This window comes from Penicillium concentricum, assembly GCF_028827145.1.
Source record: "Penicillium concentricum strain IBT 3081 chromosome Unknown utg000006l_segment0_segment0, whole genome shotgun sequence".
Taxonomy (NCBI): domain Eukaryota; kingdom Fungi; phylum Ascomycota; class Eurotiomycetes; order Eurotiales; family Aspergillaceae; genus Penicillium; species Penicillium concentricum.
In genome coordinates this window covers 519,005-536,671 of record NW_026622759.1, presented here as the reverse complement: position 1 = coordinate 536,671, position 17,667 = coordinate 519,005, and positions in this window count along the sequence as shown.

Sequence of the window (17,667 nt, the reverse complement as noted above, 5' to 3'; positions counted from 1 at the left end):
GAGAAGGTATCGTTTTATAAAATTATAAACCTATTTTTCGCTAACCGAAATAACCGGGGTTATTCCGCGATATTCGAGGAGAGGATTCGCTATTTCTTAAATAGTAGAAGGATAGGGGGTAGCTCTACGTAGATCTATAGAGAGAATCTATTTTTAAAGAGATTCCTCTTTAATTAGTATTAATTTATATAAATTTGCGCGCGTAATACTTTATTTAGTATGGCCGGAGAGGCGGTCGCGTAGAGTTATACGCGGTATATTAAAACGGCGCGTCACTTCGCGAATTGATGATATTTCTTTATTCTTAAAAGCCTAAATAGCTAATGGAATCCTACCCTCTTACTCCGTTAAATTTCGAGAGCTTTAAGAGCGAATTAGTGGTATAGTGGGTAGTTAAACTGACTAAGTGCTAATTTATAGACGCGTTTTAGGCTAGGTAGGCGGCTCGTTTACCGAATACGTTAGTCTATTGTCTAGGGTTAGAATATCCGAGCTTAAATCTACGTTAGAGTTAAATAACTCCTAGTAGTCTATCGTTCTATAGGAGGATAAGCTAACTTAATATCTTAATTCTAGTAAGTCTAACGATCTACCCTTATCCTTTATATCTAACTAATATTAATAAATATCTAGCCCCGTAGCGTTTATTACCTCGTATATTCTAGAAAGAAAACTAATATAAATAGCCGATTCCTATAAGTATTACCCGTAATATTATATCTATCCTAGCTACTAGTTAGTATAGGCGTAGAGCGACTATTTAACTCTACGCGTGATATTTATTATTACCGGCGAGCCGGCGAGGTTCACTAAAGCCGAAGATAATCTAGGATATTATAATATCTATATATATAATAAGGTTTAATCTATAGGAGAATTAGCCGCTAATTCTCTAGGAGTACCTATCTTCCTAGGAGATCGCAGCTTTAATAGAGGTAAGTAGTATAGTCACTATCTCGTTTAAACTAATTAGTAATACTAAGGAAGACGTGGTTAAAGAAAGTTAGTCACTACCTACTTTATAACGATCACCTAATATTATATTTAGGAGGAGATAAAGAAGTGGCTCACTAAGCGAATGCGATAAGATATAATCTAGTGCTAAGGATAGTATAGATAAAGAGGGCGAAATTAGGCCTTGCCAACTCCTATAGGAGGACTAAAAGGATTCCGGTCCTATACCCCTATTAGTCCTATAGGACTCCCGTGGGACTTATAGGACTCCTATATAGTCCCACGCTAGTATAATCTTGCTAAGAATTTCCTCTTTCGGCGGTATAAATCTATAAAGTAATTATATAAAATACTATTATTTATAGGTATATAAGCGTCCCTACCTTTAATATTAACTAACGTGGTTTTTTTTAATAATATAGTCTATAATTAAGTGTATAAATAACTTAAGTCTATATTAAAAAGTATCTTCCTCTAAAAAGGAAAAGTTATACAATAGACTGTTAACGCCTATAGGTATAAAAGAGATATAAATATAGTATTTGGTAGAAGTGGTTATGTAATATATATATATTTATATAAGGTACTAGACTATATTTCTTATATATTATTACGATAGTAAAAATTCGATAAATATTTAGTAAAATATAATTAATTCCTATACTATAAGAAACGTTACCCCTAAGTTTGTAACGTGCTAGTGCCCGGTTAATATCACGTGCGTGCACGTGACATTCTACACACCCCTTATATTTACGTTCAACCACGTTAGCTCCTACTTCTCTCCTTAAGCTTTTAGATAACTAACGTATTTCACTACCGAGTGGTCTACACCCCGAAATATATTATATTATAGCACTACATCGTAGTACTACGGGAGTGCTATAGGAGTACTATAGGAGTGCTACGGTAGGGCTATTATAGGAGTTAGAGGCGAATAGCTAATAGATATCGAGATCTATATTCGGCTCTATAATCTACCACTATACTAATATAGTAGACGCTCTCCCTATTTATTATTAGTTATATCGGTCGTAGATTTTATCTAGGTAGGCTATATATACTTTCTATTTTCCCCTTTACCTTATACTATATACCTATATATACTATTTACCCTTAACCTTTAATATATTATATTTTAGATAGTACGCTAAGGCTAGCCCTTCTTCGTAGGTATCTTTATCATAAATTATATATCTAGACCGCCTTACTAACTATAACTTTCTTTTATACGATTTAACGTATAATCCCCTTACTCCCGACTAGTTAATTAGCTAATAAATACTAAACCTCGAAGCCCCCTTAATCCTTAGTATTCTAGAGTTCTATCCTCTATATAGTATTACTACTCTAATAACCCTCGAACGAATTAGCCCTAGAGCTAAGAAGCTTTAGGTGTGCTATACGAAGATAAATAAAATATAATTTATTAAGTGGTAGTAATATACTATATACGCCTAATTAAATACTTTACGATATAAATTAAACTTTAAGCGAATTATATATCACTATATTAGGAGTACTTCGACTAGATCGCACACTATTAGACTAGATAGCCGATACCCTTTTATTAACGATATAGAAAGGCGGTTCCTTATCTATTATAGTCTAGAGGTCTTTACTTATTTAAAGAGTATTATAAGAGTAAGACCTATTAGTAGGGTAGAAGGTAGTTCTTCTCTTTAGTAGATATTAAGGTAATCGCTATAGTTTACGGTAATACATACTATTATATCTTTAAACGAACTATATACTAATTTAATCTATCTTAGTCTAATTATCCTTCGGAGTAGAAGACCACTTTTAATACCGAGGATTAGGAACGAATTTAAATTAATTTAATCATAATATATTAGCTCCCCTTCTAGTTCCTCGGAAGGCCGGGAATATTTAAATTTATTCGATTTACTCGCCTCTTAAAAGATATACCTCTAATCTTAACTCCTAAGATAGCATAGCGTCGCCTATAAATAATAGTTAAGGGGGATTATTAAAAGGCCCTTTCTCTTTTACTAAAGAATACTAAGCTTTTAATAGCACTTAACTACTAGACTTCACCTTTTTAATAAGCGTTTATAGCAATTACTAACGTATTTCACATGCGAGCTGCGCATATAAGCGAGCTGCGCACCCCACCCAAAACGCGTCCCTTAATTTGCACTTAATTATTTCAACCACCCACTATGCCACCAATTCGCTCTCAAAGCTCTAGAAATTCAATAGAGCAAGAGGGTATAGAGCAGCGCGCTGTTTCGAAGTCCCCGAATCGACTCTCCGGACTCGCCTATATGGCACCTAATAACGCGCGATTTTACGCGCAAATTCTTATAAATTGATAAAAACTGAAGAGGACTCTCTTTAAAAATAGATACTCTCTATGGATTCTCGTGGAGTAGCTCCCCGCCCTACTACCGTACGATAAATAGCGGATCTTTTACTTTAACGTCGTGGAATTACCCTAGCTCCTACGGTCGGCTAAAACTAGGTGACAAACTTTGTGAAACGATACCCTTTTCTCTCCTCCCGATTCTTAAGACGCTATAATTACGAACGTGTAAAGTGCGAAGACCTAAAGATTATTTAGGAGTGGTTTAATCTGGTTTAAAAGACTATCCTTTAATTTAGGATCGATCCTAACGACGTTTATAACTTTGATAAGACTAGTTTTATAATAGGGTTAATTACTACTACGAAAGTGATTACGAGAACTAAATTCTACGGTCGGCGCTCGCTTTTATAGCCTAGAAATCGCGAATAGGTGACTATAATTAAATATATAAATTTATCGGGATAGGCCCTCCCTCCGTGTATTATTTTTAAAGGCAAAGTCTACTTAGAATCATAGTTTGAAGGCCTACTAAACGACTAGCGAATTAAAGTTAGTCCTAATAGTTAGACCTCTAATAAAATTGGACTTCGTTAGCTTAAAAAGCTCTTTATTCCTATAACTTCTTCACGTACGAAGGGGGGTATCGACTCTTAATACTTAACGGATATAGAAGCTATTTAACCCCTAAATTCGATAAAATTTACGAGTAAAATAGGGTAATACCTATTTATATACCTCCGTATTTATCTTATCTTTTATAACCTCTTAATATCGGCTATTTTATAGTATTAAAACGCTCCTATAGTCGGCTAGTTAAATTAAAAATGCGAAACGGGGTTAATTATATCGATAAACTTGACTTCCTTAAAGTATACCCCCTCGCACAAATTAAAGCCTTTAAATCGGAGACTATTAAAAATAGCTTCGGAGTAGCTAATTTAGTACCTTTTACACCTAATCGAGTGATCTCGAAGCTAAATATTTATCTTCGAACCCTAACCCCCCTCTAAGCCGGGGTAGCGAATTAAGCCGGAATTTCACACTAAAAACACTAGCTATAGAGAAAGAACTACGTCGATAGGCTTCCTTAATTAAAGCTTTACTTCGTATAAGATCTCGAAGTCCTCTAAGCCCGTTAGATCGTGTATTAGACTAACTTATAAAAGGCTTCTATCTCACAATATAAGGTGCTATACTACTCGCTAAAGAAAATAAGGAATTACGCGCTAAAAACGAGAAGAAGAAGTAAAAGCGGACCCGATCTTTAAGGTATATAGATCACGAAGGAGATCTTTTAGTTTAGGAGGTTCGTGAGCTACGTTTAGAGCTATTTAAGGCCTAAGTAGCGCGTATTAATACCTATCGTGAGCGGGTTTCGGAGGGTTTATAGCTAGCTATACGGGCCGGGCGAGCGTGTGGAATATATAGATTACCGGGACATAGAAGAGAAACCTGTCTAGATAGATAAATCAATTTAATTGAATTAATTTAATGGTGTTTTGGTTAAGATAAATCAAGTTCAATTTAATGGGCTGGGTGAGGTGGCTAGCTGGCTTATATGGCCAGCTCGCTTACCGAATACGTTATTAGTGTACTATAAAGCGACTAAGTAAGTATATAGTAACTAGCCTATATATAATTAGTATAATTCTTACAACCTAGTGTAAGCTTAAATTCTTTAAAGGGCTAGAATAGGTAGGTAATATCGATAGAATAGATTCCTCCTAGTATAATATATATAAGACGTCTCTTTATAAGCACTTAGAGGAATACTTAAAACGCTAGCTAGAAAAGCAAGTGCTTACGAGTATAAAGTCCTCCTCGTATAGTATAGATACAATAATAAGTCTTTTCGAAGAGGATTAGCTCGTGCTACTACTATAGCCGAAGACTAGATAGTAAGAAGAACTCAAGGGATATCTTAATACTAGTATATTTATATTTATATAATTATAAGTTAACTAATCTAATCCTATAACGTATTCGGTAAGCGAGCCGCCTATGTAAGCCAGCCGCCCGCCCAACCTAAAACGCGTCTATGAATTAGCACTTAGTTAGTTCAACCACCCACTATACCACCAATTCGCTCTCAGAACTCTCGAAATTCAACAGAGTAAGAGGGTAGGATTCCATTAGCTATTTAGGCTTTTAAGAATAAAGAAATATCATCAATTCGCGAAGTGGCGCGCCGTTTTAATATACCGCGTATAACTCTACGCGACCGCCTCTCCGGCTATACTAAACGAAGTATTACGCGCGTAAATTTATATATATTAATACTAATTAAAGAGGAATCTCTTTAAAAATAGATTCTCTCTATAGATCTATATAGAGCTACCCCCTATCCTTCTACTATTCGAGAAATAACCCCGGTTATTTCGGTTAGTGAAAAATAGGTTTATGATTTTATAAAACGACACCCTCTCCACTCCTCCCGATTCTTAAGACGCTATAATTACGAACGTATAAAATATAAAGACCCGAAAATTATTCGAGAGTGGTTTAATCTTATTTAAACGACGATCCTTTAATTCGGAATCGATCCTAATAACGTTTATAACTTCGATAAGACTAGTTTTGCGATAGGGTTAATCGCTACAGCGAAAGTGATTACGAGGAGTGAATACTATAGTCGGCGCTAGTCTTCCGCACGACCTAGTAAAATCCAGACCCAACCTAGACCCAACCTAGTCTAGGTTAGGTTTTAGGTCGAACCCTTCGACCTAGTAATGGGTCTAGGTCGGAGGGTTCGACCTAGTACTAGGTCTAGGGCCCTAAACTAGGTTACAAACTAAACAAATATGCTAATGATTCTAAATATATAACTTATATATTTATTCGCGGTACTTCTAAGTATTTGCTTTACTTAATTATATCTAATTTGATTTATAAAAAGGGTAAAAGAGATACGTATAATTAAGGATTCTTTATTAAGTAAGCTAATAGTATTTAAATAAATTATCTTCCCTACTTTTACGTTTTCTCCCTAATGCTCGTGTCTATATATAGGTTAGTGGTAATAATAGCGAGTAAGGACGACTATATTCACTTATAGGTAAGGGCCTCTCCTCCGGTATATCCTCTAGTCTATCCTTTATTATAACCTTAATTATATCCCCTAGTTTATCTTCCGGTTTATCCTCCTACTCCTCTATATCACTAATTAGATCAACCTTAATCTTACTAAGCTTCTCTTCCCTCTCCTCTTTTACCGCCTTAAGCTTATCCTAGGAGAAGAATTTCTTAAGAAGTGTTACTTCCTACTCCTCTATATTAAACTTCGTTATATAAAGAAATATTATTAATGCCTCGATAGTCTCACTCTTTATTCTACTACGACGATAGTGATGAATATCTCGAGCGGTATTAAAGAGGCGTTTAATTCCTGCGCTAGTTACTAGAAATAAGAGTGTATCTCGCGTAAGGGTAGTAATAACCGGAAAGCGAGCCTAGTGCTCTTTCTAGAAAGTAAGCGGCCTAATAGAAATAGTATCTATTTATCTATTAGTATTATCATTATATATACTCTTTATATTTACTTACCGCTATTAAGATATTGACTGATTTTATTAGTAATAGCTCGTGGTTATATATCCCTTCTATTAAGTATCTCCTCTAGCCTTAAGGTTAGATAGGCTATTATTAGAGAGCTTTATAGATTACGACTACTTATTCTAACTTATGCTTAATATAGAATAAGGGGCTTATTTAAAAGTAAGTCGATAGGTATCTCGCTATTTCTAATACTAATCACTAGAGAGGAAGAATTTAAATTTATTTACCGGTGTAAGTATTGTACTAATTATATAGATATTCCCTCGAAGATTATTAGCTTAGGAGTAATACTTATTAAGCTTAGACCGACTAGCTTTAAGGGCCTCTAGTATCTATTTCTTCTATAGGATACGCTTTCGGCGTAGCTATACCTATAATCGCTTAAGATGATTAAATAGTTTATTATAGATCTTACATATATAGTGGGTAGTGATATCTCGAGTCTTTAATAGCTATATTGTATAATTAAAGAAGGGCTTAGTGATATAAAGAAGATAGTCGATCTAACGCCACTCTTACTCGCCAAGTAGTATCTCCTTATAATTATACTCTATATAGAATAAAGAGAAGATAGTACGTAGCCTCTTTACCCGGCGAAGTATAAGGAACGTAGAATTCTATCGTGTCTTTATATCTTAGATTAGAACGATCTTAATATTAGTTATCTAAAGATTATAAAAGGTCTCTCCACGCTAGGGACTTATATTAACGTAAATCGTAAGATAATGGACTTTATTTAGTGTAGAGGAGATCTAACTTTGCTTCGTATTTTCTTAGGCTAGCCTTAACTACTTCTCCGTCTACCTTATCTCGGCTAATTTATTTAATAGAACTACCTTAATCCGAGTAAGAAGCTGATTTAGGCTAAGCTAGATAACGTAGGTAAGATATAGTATTTAGGTGATAATAGTATTATCTAATAAAGCCTAGAGACTATTAGCTAATATCTTATTATTTGATATATTATCTATTGTTAACCCGAATACTTTATCTTAAATATGGTTTATATTAAAACGCGTTATATAGCGGAGTATTATTAGATCTTACATAGTCGTTATATTAAGAGATCTACGTCTATAATAGTAGATATCCCGCGCTAGGCTAAATAACCGTTTAACTCCTATACTAGTAGTAGGAATAGAGAAGATATCCTAGGCTAGCGCCGTAAGGGTTAGGAACTAGGTCTTATATTATCTCTAGAATTAATATAGGTTATTATTATTAGTTCCTTATAAAGTTAGTATATATATATTATATATTTAAGTTCTATAGTATATATACGAAGATTAAGATAACCTATTAACTTATCTCGCTAGCTAACCTTCTCTTAGATAGCTAATCTCGGTCGGGTCTATATAAGTAGGCTAGATATACTCCTAGTTTGTTATAGAGCCTTACCTTTCTTTATCTACTAATTAAGTTATAGGCTAGCGCTAATAATATCGCTTATAGTAGGAATATAGAGAGCTTTCGTATACTATATACTAGTCCGTATTATCTCTAGCCTAGTCTACTCCCTTAAAGTAGTTAAGCTTATATATAGGGGTAAGGATCGTCCCTATTATATAAAGATACCTATAAGCCTTCTTAGTATCCTTATAGTAAGTTATAAAGTATCGCCTTTTTCTAAGGAACCTTCTTCCGATATAGGCGCTTCTAAGAGTCTTTAAAATATCTAAATAGTCTATTATATACCTCGAACACGTAATAAATAGTGATATCCTTAACCTTAGATAGTCCGACTATCTATATATAAAAAGGTTTTATAATATAAAGTAGGTATTTAACCTACCGCCACTCTTATACACTTAGCTAGAACCGAAGCTAGTTATATAGAGTATAGTACCTATTAAACGTGATAGATAGACGATTTACGCGCTAAAGTATTAAGTATATTAAATTCTAGCGGGTATATATATCTTATATTAGTACGAGCTTCGGCTTAGTGTCTTATAGTATTAGAAAGAACTCTCGTCTTTAGGGACTAGCGTTAATATAGACTATAAAAGCACGGATTTAGAAATAGTATAAGTATACTTTAATAAAGATATTAAATAACTAACCTTTATAGGTAACGTATTTCACTACCGAGCTGCGCACACCACCGAGCTGCGCACCTAAATCACCCGATCAATTTCAAAGGCATTTATCTCAACCAAAACACATTAAATTAATTCAACTAATTAATTGGTCTATTTAGATATGTTTCCCTTCGATGCCCTAGTAATCTGTATATTCCACACCCCCGGGGGGCCGAGTACGTGGCTAAATAGCCGATTCTCTAGAGGTGCTAGGGCCGGGGGGAGGTGCTTCACTTGCTCCCTATTACTGCAAAATTAATGTAGAGGCTTCTTCAATTAAAAGGCCCTCTTTAGAAGCAATATACCTTCGGGATCTAGTCCGCTTTTGCTTCTACTTCTTATTTTTAGCGCGTAATTCCTGGTTTTCCTTCGCTAATAAAATAGCGCTTTGTATTGTGAGACGGAAGCCTTTTATAAGCTGGTTTAATGCACGATCTAACGGGCTAGGCGGGCTTCGAGACCTCGTACGAAGTAAAGCTTTGATTGACGAAGCCTATCGACGTAGTTCTTTCTCTATAGTAGGTGTTTTTAGTGTGAAATTCCGGCTTAAATCGCTCCCCCTACTAGGGGGGGGATTAGGGTTCGAAGTTAAATACTTAGCTTCGAGATCACTCTTTCTAGTGAAAAAGGGACTAAACTAGCTACTCCGAAGCTATTCTTAATAGTCTCCGATTTAAAAGCTTCGATTCGTACGAGTAGGTATAAATCGAGGAAATCAAGTTTATTAATATAATTAACTTAGCGTCTTATTTTTATCTCCACTAACCGACTATATAATCGCTTTAATATAGCAAAGCAGCCGATATTAAGAGGCTATAAAAGGTGAGAGGAGTGCGGAGGTATATAGATAGGTATTATCCTATTTTACTCGCAGATTTTATCGAATTTCGGGGTTAAATAGCTTCCGTGTCCGTTAAGAACTAGTAGCCTATACCTCCTCTTCGTACGAAGAGAAGTGCTAGGAATAAAGAGCTTTTTAAGCCAGCGAAGTCTAATTTTATCTAAAGTCCAACCATTAGGACTAACTTCAATTCGCCAGTCGTTTAGTAGGCCTTCGAACCATAATTCTAAGTAGACTTTGCCTTTAAAAATAATACACGGAGGGAGGGCCTAACCCGATATATTTACACACTTAATAGTAGTCACCTATTCGCGATTTCTAGGTTATAAAAGCGAGCGTCGACTATAGAATTCGCTCCTTATTATCACCTTCGTAGTAGCGATTAACCCTATTACGAAACCAGTCTTATTAAAGTTATAAACGTTATCGGGGTCGATTCTAAATTAAAGGATGGTATTTTAAATAAGATTAAACCACTCCTAAATAATCTTTAGGTCTTCGCACTTCGCACGTTTATAATTATAGCGTCTCGAGAATCGGGAGGAGAGGAGAGGGTTCCTTTTCACAAATTTTGTAACCTAATTTTCGCTGACTAAAAGGACCGGGGTAGTTCCGCGCTTTTCGAGAAGAAGATTCGCTATTTCTCGAACTATAGAAGGCCGAGGTGCTAATCCCCGAGAATCTATAGAGAGAATCCATTTTTAAAGAGAATCCTCTTCAATTTATATTAGTTTATAAGAATTAGCACGAGAAGTCGCGCGGTGTTAAACGCCACGTAGGCGTGTCCGGAGTGTCGATTCGGGTACGTTAAATCGGCGTACTGATTCACGAACAGAGCTTATTTCTTGTTTCTGAATAGCCTAAGTAGCTAATAAGATCCTACCTTCTTGCTCTATTGAATTTCGAGAGCTTTAAGAGCGAATTAGTGGCATAGTGGGTGGTTAAATTGATTAAGTGCAAATTTAGGGACGCGTTTTGGGTGGGGTGCGCAGCTCGGTGGTGTGCGCAGCTCGGTAGTGAAATACGTTATATAGATAATTTCTTTCTTAGATTTAGCCTTTCAAAGAGCCGACTTATTCTCTTCCTCCGACTAGATAGTATCGGCGGTATTATTATTAAGGTTAAATTTTATTAATCTAAGGAGGTCCTTTAAGCTAAGCTAAATTATATAGGTAAGGTATAGAATTCGTATAACCTATATACTATCTAGGAGATTAAGCTATTCGATCGATTAGTAAAGGCTCTCTATAAGTATTTTATTATTAGAGGCGTTATTAGTAGTCACCGTAAGCACTCTATTACTAATATTATACTACTATAGTATATCCTATAACGTATTTCACAAGCGGCCCGGCCACCTAACGCGAAACACGTCAATTAATTAGACCTTCCTTCTTTAATTACCCACTATGCCACCAATTCGCTCTCAACGCTCTAGAAATTTAATAGAGTAAGAGGGTAGAATCTTATTAGCTATCTAGGCTGTTAAAAATCAAGAAATCAGCAGTCTTCGCGAGGTGGCGCGCCGTTTTAACGTACCTCGCATAACTCTCTAAGATCGACTACGCGGCCACTAAAACTAAGGAGAAGTACGTGCTAATAACTATAAATTAACAAAGATTAAAGAGGAATCTCTTTAAAAATAGATAATCCTTATAGACTCTCGTAGATCTACCACCCGTCCTTCTACTATTTAAGAAATAGCGAATCTTCTCCTTAAATAATATAGAACTACCCCGATTATTTTAGTCGGCGAGTACTAGGTTATAAATTTTATAAAACGATACCCTATCCTCTCCTCTCGATTCTCGAGACGCTATAATTACGAACGTGCGAAATACGAAGACCTAAAAATTATTTAAGAGTGGTTCGATCTTATTTAAAAGATGATTATTTAATTTAGAATCGACCCCGATAACGTTTATAACTTCGATAAGACCGGTTTCGTAATAGGGTTAATCGCTACGGCGAAGGTAATAATAAGAAGTAAATTCTGCGGTCGGCGCTCGCTTTTATAGCCTAGAAATCGTGAATAGGTAACTACTATTAAGTGTATAAATACTTCGGGGTAGGCCCTCCCTCTATATATGATTTTTAAAGGTAAAGTCTTCCTCGAATCTTACTTCGACGACCTTCCGGATAACTAGCGATTTAAAGTTAGTCTAAACGGTTAAACCTTTAATAAAATTAGACTTCGCTAGCTTTAAAAGCTCTTTATTACGATAACTTCTTTATATACGAAGGGGGGTATCGACTTTTAATACTTAACGGATATAGAAGCTATTTAACCCCTAAATTCGACGAGATTTATAAGTAAAATAAGGTAGTGCCGATCTATATACTACCTCACTCGTCTTACCTTTTATAGCCTCTCGATATTAGTTATTTTACGGTGTTAAAACGATTATATAGTCGGCTAGTTAAGATAAAAATGAGAAATAGAATTAACTATATCGATAAACTTAACTTCCTCGAAGTATACCCCCTCGCACGGATTAAAGCTTTTAAATCGGAGACTATTAAGAATAGCTTTAAAGTAACTAGTTTAGTACCTTTTATACCTAAGTAAGTGATATTAAAGCTTAATATTCGACTTCGAACTCTAACCCCCCTCTAAGTAGGGGGAGCGAATTAAGTCGAAATCTTATACTAAAAACCCGAGCTATAGAGAAAGAACTACGTCGATAGGCTTCGTTAATTAAAGCTTTACTTCGTATAAGGTCTCGAAGTCCACCTAGCCTATTAGATCGTGTATTAAACTAACTTGTAAAAGGCTTCTAGCTCATAATATATAGCGCTATTTTACTAGCGAAAGAAAACAAAGAATTACGCGCCGCTAACGAGAAGTAGAAGTAAAAGCAGGCTAGATCTCGAAGGTATATACCCTCTAAAGAAGGTCTCTTAGTTAAAGAATCCTCTACTTTAGTTATGTAGCAATAGGAAGTAGGTAAAGCACCTACCTCCCCCGGGTCCTAGTATTCCTAGAGAACCGGCTATTTAGCAACGTACGCGGCCCCCGGGGGGTGTGGAATATGTAGATTTCCAGGGCGTAGAGGAGAAACATATCTAGATAGACCAATCTCTAGTTGAATTAATATAATGGCGTTTCAGTTGAAATAAATGCATTTAAAATTAACGGGTTGGGCTGGGTGGCCGGGCCGCTTGTGAAATACGTTAGTATCTTACTTAGGTAATTACTAGTATACTAACTATATACTAGCTTAAAGCCTAGTAGTATCTTATAATAATTCTAGCTAGAATCTATAAAATAGCTAGTAATTACTATAAACGCTTATTAAAAAGGTAACGTCTAGTAGTTAAGTGCTATTAAAAGCTAAGTATTCTTTAGTAAAAGAGAAAGGGCCTTTGAATAACCCCCCTAAACTATTATTTATAGGCGACACTATACTATCTTAGGAGTTAAGATTAGAGGTATATCTTTTAAGAGGCGAGTAAATCGAATAAATTTAAATATTTCCGGCCTTCTAAGGAACTAGAAGGGGAGCTAATATATTATAATTAAATTAAATTAAATTTGTTCCTAATCCTCGGTATTAAAAGTGGTCCTCTACTCCGAAGGATAATTAGACTAGGATAGATTAAATTAGTATATAGTTCGTTTTAAGATATAATAGTATATATTACCGTAAACTATAGCGATTACCTTAATATCTACTAAAGAGAAGAACTACCTTCTACCCTACTAATAGGTCTTACTCTTATAATACTCTTTTAATATGTAAAGACCTCTAGACTATAATAGATAAGGAACCGCCTTTCTATATCGTTAATAAAAGGGTATCGGCTATCTAGTCTAATAGTGTGCGATCTAGTCGAAGTACTCCTAATATAGTGATATATAATTCGCTTTAAAGTTTAATTTATATCGTAAAGTATTTAATTAGGCGTATATAGTATATTACTACCACTTAATAAATTATATTTTATTTATCTTCGTATAGCACACCTAAAGCTTCTTAGCTCTAGGGCTAATTCGTTCGAGGGTTATTAGAGTAGTAATACTATATAGAGGATAGAACTCTAGAATACTAAGGATTAAGGGGGCTTCGAGGTTTAGTATTTATTAGCTAACTAACTAGTCGGGAGTAAGGGGATTATACGTTAAATCGTATAAAAGAAAGTTATAGTTAGTAAGGCGGTCTAGATATATAATTTACGATAAAGATACCTACGAAGAAGGGCTAGCCTTAGCGTACTATCTAAAATATAATATATTAAAGGTTAAGGGTAAATAGTATATATAGGTATATAGTATAAGGTAAAGGGGAAAATAGAAAGTATATATAGCCTACCTAGATAAAATCTACGACCGATATAACTAATAATAAATAGGGAGAGCGTCTACTATATTAGTATAGTGGTAGATAGATCATAAAGCCGAATATAGATCTCGATATCTATTAGCTATTCACCTCTAACTCCTATAATAGCCCTACCGTAGTGCTATCGCACTCCCGTAGCACCACGATATAGTTATAATATAATATATTTCGGGGTCTATATTATCCCCTTATTCTATATAGCTACCTAAAGTCTATTTTTCTAACCTCGGTTAGAAATTAGATAGTATATTAAGTGATTATATAAACCCTTCTACACCCTATATTTCTGACCTCGGTCAGAAAATAGAGAGTATATTTAATCATTATATAAAGCCTTCTACACCTTATATTTATAACCGAGGTTAGAAAATAGACAATTTATCAAGTTATTATATAAAGCCTATATAATATATTAATTATAAAGATTAAAATAAGATATAGGGTAATTCATCCGGTTGCAGCACTATACTATTTAAAAAAAGGGTGAAATATAGGCCTTTTACTATAGAAAAATAAAATCGAACCTATATAGTACAAACTAGAAGGTATATATATAGAGTAAATATATATATCTACACACAATACTAGTATATTCTCTTCCTTATAATATTAACCACTAATTCTGTACTATTTTAGGCTGATTTTACTTTAAATCTATATTTATATAGTACTTAAAGCTTTTAATCTATTTTTTAAACGTGAGTTAATACGAATCTTAGTAGTGAGTGACCATAACTACCTCCTAATACCAATACATAAGTAAAAAACAGTAATTTATTAAAATAAGTCAGCATTTTATCTATCTATATTAGGTAATCCTTAGCAGAATTATACTAGCGTAGCACTAAAACTAGTGCTACGATAGTGCTATAGCACTTAGTGCCGTAGCACCATATAATAGCACCAAAATTAGCTTAGTCCCGCAGCACCTCGCAGCACCATATCGCAGCACCAAAATTGCCTTGGTGCTGCGGGACTTGTCAAGGCCTAGTTAAGTTTATCGATATAGTTAATCCCGTTCCGTATTTACATTTTAACTAGCCGACTATATAATCGCTTTAATATAGTAAAACAACCGATATCTAGGGGTTATAAAAGATAAGAGGAGTGCGGAGATATATAAATTGGTATAACCTTATTTTACTCGCAAATTTTATCGAATTTAGGGGTTAAATAGCTTCTATATCCGTCGAGTATTAGGAGACGATACCCCCCTTCTTACGCGAAGAAGTGCTAGGAATAAAGAGCTTTTTAAGCTAACGAAGTCTAATTTTATTAGAGGTCTAACCGTTCGGACTAACTTTAAATCGCTAGTTATCCGGAAGGCTATTAAACTATGATTTAATAAAGACTTTGCCTTTAAAAATAATACACGGAGGGAGGGCCTAACCCGACGAATTTATACACTTAATAGTGGTCACCTATTCGCGATTTCTAGGTTATAAAAGCGAGCGTCGACTATAGAATTCGCTCCTTATTATCACCTTCGTAGTAGCGATTAGCCCTATTACGAAACTAGTCTTATTAAAGTTATAAACGTTATCGGGGTCGATTCTAAATTAAAGGATAGTATTTTAAATAAGTGTAAACCACTCTTAAATAATCTTCGGGTCTTCGCACTTCGCACGTTCGTAATTATAGCGTCTTAAGAATTAGGAGGAGAGGAGAAGGTATCGTTTTATAAAGTTATAAACCTATTTTTCGCCGACCGAAATAACCGGGGTAGTTCCGCGTTATTAAAGTAAAAGATTCGCTATTTCTTATATAGTAGAAGGCCGGGGGGTAGATCTACGAGAGTCTATAGAAAGAATCTATTTTTGAAGAGTTTCCTCCTCGGTTTGTGTTAATTTCTGCGAATTTACGCGAGAATTCGCGCGATTTCTGACATTATTAAGGCGCGTAGTAAGCGTGGAACGGGGTACGTTAAATAAGCGAGCCACTTCACGAATTGATGAGATTTCTTGCTTTTAAAAAGCCTAAATAGTTAATAATATCCTACCCTCTTGCTCTATTGAATTTCGAGAGCTTTGAGAGCGAATTGGTGGCATGGTAGGTGGTTGAATTAATGAAGTGCTAATTAACGGACAATTTTGGGTGAGGTGGCCAGCTGGCTTACATGGCCAGCTCGCTTACCGAATACGTTAGTTTCTTACTTCCGGCCTTAAGGGCCTTTAGTATAGCCTTTTTCTAAGGCACTTTCTTTCGTCGAAGGCGGGCCTAGGCCTACTTAAAATAGGTAAATAGTCGGTTATAGACCCGGAATATATTATATATTATTATCGCTTTAATCTTTAATAGGCTAACGGTCTTTTTATAGAAAGGCTTTATAATATAGAGTAAGTATTCGATCTACCGCTACTCGCTTTTACTTAGCTAGAATTCTAAGCGCTAATATTCTATATAATATCTTTAGTAGCTACCGGAAAGTCGATTAGTACGCTAGAGTATAAGATATATTAAGTTCTACTAAGTTCGTATATCCTAGATCGGAGTAAGCCTCGGTTCTTCACTTTATAGATTTAGAAATACCTCCCGCCGCTATAGACTAGTATTAATAAAAACTATTAGAATACTTTATTACTTTACCTTAGCTAGCGTATAAATAATTCCGTTTTATCTCTTTACTTATTAAAGAATACTCCCGTTTTCTTCTAACTAGACTATTACCGTTTTATTATTTTTTAGATTAGCCTTTATTAGGCTAAGGAGATCCTTTAGACTTAATTAAATTATATAAGTAAGATATAGAACCCGTATAATTTCGGTAAAATGAGGAAGCTCTATCCGTTTAATTAAATTATATAGATTATTAACTAATGTCTTATTATTTAACGCGTTATCTATAGTGATTATAATTACTCGATTTATAATATTCTACTACTAAAGAACCTTAAGGAGAATTCCTATAAGATTAGAGCCTATATACTAGCCGTAAACTAGTATAAAACCTAGAAGGATCTTATTATAATCCTAATTAGTATCTATAAAATAGCCTATTATAACTATAAACACCTATTAGAAGGGCGAAGTCTAATAATTAAGGGTAATTAATAACTTTACTCTAGCTAGGAGTAGAGAAAGAAGCTTTTACTAATCTATATAGACGATTAACTAGAGCTAACGCCGCGCGGTCTTTAGTAATAGAAGGGTAAGCTTCTATTAAGAAAGCTAAGCCTCTATAATAAGATCTTCGAATTCTTTATACCGGAGGACCTTTGAATAGAAGACGTGAGTTCGCTATAAATTTAACTTAAGCTCTTTCGAATCGCTCTTAGTTAAAGACCTTACGGGTAGTTAGGCGAGTAGTCTAAATATAATAAAAGTATTAGAATTAGATAGATAGAATATAGAATTAGATATATATAATACCGTAAGTTCGAGCGATTACTATATATATACGACTAGATAAATATATAGCGAGTGACTTCGAACTATTTACTAATAAGGATAGGTATAAAATTTCTTTTCTATGTCTCCGATAGAGTGCTATTAGTTTCCTAGTTTAGAAGTAGGCTACTTAATTAAAGTGCTCCTAAGCGGTAGAGGTATACCTTTTATTAAAGT